General features: G+C 47.1%; 1 pseudogene; it reads right to left on the bottom strand.

Moving 5' to 3' along the window:
• Positions 1-4,148: 4,148 nt before the first annotated feature.
• On the bottom strand, positions 4,149-5,757 carry LOC104875583 (annotated as a pseudogene).
• Positions 5,758-6,181: the final 424 nt, after the last annotated feature.

Here is a 6,181-nt window from a genome sequence, read left to right as displayed (position 1 = left end):
AAAACTAGCACCCTGCGTGTGGCAGCCAAAGTAATATAAGAAAATCAGCTATTAATGAGCGAGTTTGTGTACCACAGGTACTCTGTGTATTCATACTCGACTTTCTAGTTCCTGAACCTCGAGATTCCCATGTTCTCATCAGACACAGTGATTTGCCCCAGGTCACTCAGGCAAACAGGGAGGTCCTGATCTGGTGTTAAGAGCTACATTTTCTTCCAAGAAGCCATAAATGAAGCCAGGAGACATGCAAATTTGGAAGAAGTATTGGAAACAGGCAAAGAGGTAGGTGTTAATATTTAGTAGATGTGGAGAACTTTTGCAAAATTGCACAAAGCAATACATTAGACAATAGTTGTTGCAGAACACAGAAGACAGCTTACAGAAGAACCAATCCAATGACCAGTATACCAGCTCTCTGTCACTGTGGCAAGTACCTGAGATAAAGGAAGAAAGGTTTATTTGGGCTCATGGTTTCATAGGTTTCAGTCCATGATCATCTGGCACCATTAATCTTAGACTTGTTGCAAGGTGGGGACATCATGATGGAGAGGACATGATGAGGAAAGTTACTCACCCTGTGGCAGCAAACTAATAATGAAAACTATTAGTTACACTCTTTTACACATCTTTTGATGATCATAAGAAATTATTTGTACTGTAGATATGCCACACAAGTGGCAAAATTACTGTCATTGAGATGTCTACCTGTAGCACATCATACCAGATAAGGAGACCTCATGATGACTTTTTACTTGAGAAATTGCTAAGACTCCACCCCCCAAAAAAAACACCTCTAGAAAAGCAAATCTGTTAACAGAGCCTCAGGGCACAAAATTGCATAGAAAGTCAATTACATGTCTAGATACCAGCAATAAACAATTGTAACTTGAAATTTTGGAAAGTGTCATTTATAATAGCACCAAATAAATGGGATGCTTCAGAACTTAACAAAATATGTTAAAATGTGTTAGTGGAAAAGTATAAAACAATGATAAAAATGAAATTTCATTATGACATTCCCCCCAAATTGGAATGGCTGAGATGCCCACCAACAATAGAAAGGGTATAATTTGAGGTCAGATACTACACAGCAGCAGAAGAGTGAATGACTGCCTGGTTGAACAGCATGGGCTGCTTTCAAAGGTGTCATGCTGAGCCAGATGAGCCTGACCAAAGAATGCACATTATAGGACTGTGTTTTCATGATGCTCAAAAGTGGACAAAACTAATTTATGATATTAGAGATCAGAGCAGTTATTATCCTAAGAGCAGGGTATTAGTCAGGGTCATAAAGATGGTCCTTTGGTTCTGAAAGTGTTCTCTGTCTTGATGAGGGTGGCCATCTCCAAGATGTTTTCAGCACACTCTATGTGTGCTGAGAATTGCGGATAATTGAGAGTGGAGGCTCTCAGGAGATAGTTTAGATGGTTTTGGAAATGGCAGCTGGAGAAGCAGTTCTAGAATGCTGTGGGAGATTTTGGTCAGAGCACGGAGGTCACAGGTCGGGGAGATGAACATCCAAAGGTGATGGCAAAGACTGGGGCTCCTCCAAAGAAGCAGAGCACATATGGAAATAACATCACTCACCATTACCTGTAGTGATGCACTAGTAACATTTCTGCTTCCTGTTGCCACAGCTGTATGCTCAACTGGCCTAGAAATCTTAGTTCCAGAAGGGAGGAATCTTGTACCAGGAAGCAAAACAATGATTCCATTGAACTGGAAGTGAAGACCCGCCCCCCTTCCCTGGTTATTTTGGGCTCCTCAAGCCACTGACTAAACAAGCTAAAAGGAGGGTGCCAGCATTGGCAGGTGTGATTGATCCAGACTATCAAGGGGGAGATTGTTCTGTTGCTCCACAATGGAGGAAGGGAAGAATATACTTAGAGTGCAGATCTTGTAGGGTCAGTAGGGCACTACAGCAACCCAGTTCAGGCAGGATGACAAATGGCCAAGAATCTTCAAGAATGAAGGTACAAATCACCCTACCAGGAAAAGAAGCAAGACCTGCTTCCCTTGCTGCCAGGTACATCCTGTCTTTGTGTTCTCATTCCTGAGACTTTCTGTCAAGTCTATTGCCAAAAGCTGTCTGCCCCATCTGAGCCCCTCTGGTCCTTTGTGCTCAGGGGCCAAACTACCACAGCTCTCCTTTCCAGCATGCTGAATCTTGTGCAGCCCTGGGCATGGCTTAGGATCTCCTTTTCCCACTCAGGACAGGGGTGGTGAGTAGGGTTTTTGACTGTCTCAGATCTTTCTGGTCTCTGGGGAAGCAACAGGACACTTCTCAATCTGTGCGGACCATTGAGTCTCTCCTTCCCTTGTGTTTCCAGGCTTTTGACCTTTGGATGCCACCATAAATCATGCTACTGCTCCCACCCCAGTTCCAGGCGGTTAGCCTCTCTTTTCTTCTTGGAAAGAGAGGTTTGTGCATAGGGAGGTCATCAGTGTTTAAAGATGATGGGGGTGGTGGACAATTCATTTCCCCCTTGCTGCTCCTGCTTTCCCAAGGGTCCGGATGGCAGTTTGCCCTCACACTGGGTTTCCTATTCCACATGGCAGTGAGGGTAGGTAAGGACCCTACCCTAGAGTCTGGCGTCTGCAGTCCTGGTTCCTCTCAGGCTCTCAGAGCCACTCCCCCCACATGAAATGCTCCCTGACCTCAATTATTTTTGATTTAACAATATAATAGAAGAAGGATCAAGCTAAAATGTAGGGCTTGAACTTTAAGGCACTCACCCTCCACTAACTTCATTCCACTGAGCAGAGTTATGCCAGGTGAATTTCAGACTGGTGAGCCTGGTTACCAACGACCGAAGTGTCCAGTCAGCCAATAGATGTGGATTGAAGACCTGACACCACCATGCATAACCACCAGAAGGACAGCATCCTATAAGAGGAAAAGGCAAAACCAACCACCTCTAACTTGGAGCAGTGACATTCACGAGGATCTCAGTGTAGCTCTTGTGGAGGTGAAAAAACTGGGAGGTCTATGACCTTATCCTGAAGACTGTTGGGGAATTTGTGTCCCTTTTAATGTCATGGCAGCTTTATTTGTTAGTCTAAGTCAAGATTGATGTCCTCATAGTAAGGACACTGATTCTTCACTGTTTATACCACAGCCTGTCACAGAGTTAGAAATTTACACTGTCTAATAAAAAGAAAGAAAACAGTTGTAGCACTTTTGTTCTTTTCTAACCTTGTACTGAGATGGTACAAGTCTCTCTCTTGCTAAGAACACAGGATGGTGGTAGTGGGAGGCGATTGAAAAAAAAGAAAGGAAAGAAGGTAGTGAAATAGAGGAGCACAGATCTATCAGGAGAGGCAGGCCAATTGAGAGGTAAATTCAGAGCTGCTCAGAGAAAAGGAACATTATGTATGACCTGAATATTAAGTGGTAGGTATAATATTAGGGGTGGATACAATTTTGGAGATCTCAAAGCTGAGGCTTGATGGGCACACGAAGTAGATGGAGACCTGGAGGATTATCAGGCAGATTAACTGGGCAGCAGACTGGGACCTACTTGCCTGATAGTCCTCCCTGCAGAGGTCCTGAGCAGGGAGACTGAGGGCTGGGGCCAGAGGCACAGCTCACGTCTCCACCCCAGCAGGGACACAAATCTCCCCATGTGAAGAGGGGTTCTGGTAAAGGAGGCATTTGAAGGAAGCTGAGGACTTGAGCATGGGTGTGGGTTGGGAATGAGGATGGGGTGGAGACTGGCAAGCACCATCCTGAGCTGCAGGATGTCCAGGATGTGAGCCAGTGCAGGAGAGCTGTGCTCAGGGGAGTGCACATCCCTCCCTTCCCAAGTCTTCTCATGAAGACAATGAGTTCTTCATCCTCCCTCAGGAGCAGCTTGTTTTTAATTTTTCCTCATTGAGTTTATTGGTACATTTTAGGTATACAGTACAGTTACATTCATTATTGGGATCTTGTACCTTTACATGACAGGTCTTGGTTCTCATTTTTTCCCCTTGTCCCTGCCCTCCCTTCACCCCTTCTCCCCTTCCCCTTTACAAACAGCAGCTTGTTGACAGCACCATTCCCTCTGCTCAGGAGCAGCTAGGCTGAGCTTGTGAGGCTCAGTGTGAGACCTGGAAGCCCTGTGCTTTCACCTGGGCTCCAAGCTGGACGCTGATAGATGTGCTGGGGCTGGGTCACCCAGGATCATCTCAAGTAGGCAGGAGGTGCCCTGTGATGCCTTGAGAGGAGACAGCATCCTGAACAGTGGGAGGGCAGGGAGCAATCAGACTGCAGAGTGAGGAGAAGCACAGGGTGCAGAGCTCTGCCCCCTTGCCATGGAGGATCCAGGCCATTAGGAGGGTAGGTGCAGCCTACAGCCCATTCTGATCCCTGATTTCAGATGTCCAATGAAGATTTCCTGGACACTGTGACATTAAGATCAATGATGAAGGACAAAGAAAGAGCCACAGACAATACGAAGCTCCATGTACTTTCACTGAGAGATGTTGATTTTGTTCCCAGGCCCTGCTTTGAGGGCTCTCTGCTTATTCCTCTGCTGACTCTTATTGCCAATGTGTAAAGGATTTGGTTTGCTCTACCACAACTGTTAAATTTTTTGCATGGCCAAGAAGATGTCTTATTCACCATTAGCAGATGATTTCATGTGATGTGCTTTCAGAAAAGATTGGACAGATGCATAGGAGAAAGGCTAGAAAACCAGAAGAGAAGGCAGCAAAGCCAAAGGAATGAAGAAAGGAAGCAAGAAGAAGAAGAAAAACCCAATCAAAACACAACCAGTGTCTCACTGATGCCTCGCCTCCCTCCTCAAAAGAGCATCACTCATGGGCCATCCACCTTCACAGGGTGGCCAGTCTGTGTCCCAGCCTCTGCAGGGTGTCCTTCACATCCTTGTTCCACAGACTGTAGATGAGGGGGTTGAGCATTGGGATGGCCAGGGTGTAGAAGATGGAGACCACCTTGCCCTGCTCCATGGACTCCACGGCTCCTGGCTGTGCATGCATAACAAAGAGGGTTCCATAAAACAGGGACATGGCTGTGAGGTGGGAGCCACAGGTGGAGAAGATCTTTTGTCTCCCTGTTGCTGAGCACATCCTGAGGATGGTCATTGTGATGTAGCCATAGGACACCAGTGTCACTAATACGATGGTCACAATGAGAAAACCCCGGAGGCCAAACAGGAGAAGCTCATTGAGAGTTGTGTCAGCACAGGCTAGCTGCAGCAGGGGTGGCACATCACAGAAGAAGTCATCGATGTGGTTGGAGCTGCAGAAGGGGAGCTAGAAGGTGAGGCTGGTCTGCACGATGGAATTGAATCAGCCTGCACAGTAGCACCCCAGAACAAGCTGTACACATATCATGGGACACATGGTCACTGGGTACTGTAAGGGGCTGCAGATGGCTTTGAATCAGTCATAGGCCATCACAGCTAAGAGGATTCCCTCCGTGGTTGCAAATACACAAATCAGAAAGAACTGAGTCATGCATCCTGCAAAAGTGATGACCCTGGAGGAGGAAAGGAAGTTGGCTGAGGCAATGGGGGCAATGATAGATGAACAGCAGAGGTCCACGAAGGACAGGTTCTTGAGGAAGAAGTACATGGGGGAGTGCAGGTGGGCATCTAGGGTGATGACTATGATCATGGGGAGATTACCCATGTACAGGGCCAGGAACACAGCAAAGAGCAGGGCCTGTGTCTCCATGCCTCCCCTGAATCCCTCCAGCACAAACTCTCTCCAGAGGACCCCTGAGAGGTTCCCATGTCTGTTTGCTGTCATGGCCCTGAGCTGGTACAGCTGTGCAGAGAGGATGGTGGAGGCAGTGACAGGGAGCAGGTCATGGTCCTAAGGTCACTTGTCGCATGAAGCACAGAGACCTGTTAGTGTCATGCTGCCCACTGACCAAGGTGCTACCTGCTGCCCTGTTCTTCTTGCAGATGAGCTCCTAAGGGGCCTGAAAGGAGACAGTGTCTCTGAGTTACTTAATTATTGATTGGGAGCTGAACATTCTGTATGTAGAATACTGAGCTATGCTCCAGGGGATGCAAACCGGTATCTAGAGCTGAGTCACTGTGGTGTGAGGACAGAGTTTCAGCACCACATGGCTCTCTTTGAACCACCTGCTCTCCTACACCTTAAAGATGCTCTGAGAAGCCCCATGTGGGCAGCTGTCCCATCCCACACTGCCCAGGCTTCTGTCCTC

The sequence above is a fragment of the Fukomys damarensis genome, unplaced genomic scaffold, assembly GCF_012274545.1.
Source record: "Fukomys damarensis isolate Sample0158 unplaced genomic scaffold, DMR_v1.0_HiC HiC_scaffold_16, whole genome shotgun sequence".
Lineage (NCBI taxonomy): Eukaryota > Metazoa > Chordata > Mammalia > Rodentia > Bathyergidae > Fukomys > Fukomys damarensis.
Note: the sequence above shows the minus strand (reverse complement) of the source record. Positions and strands in the feature narration are given on the sequence as shown.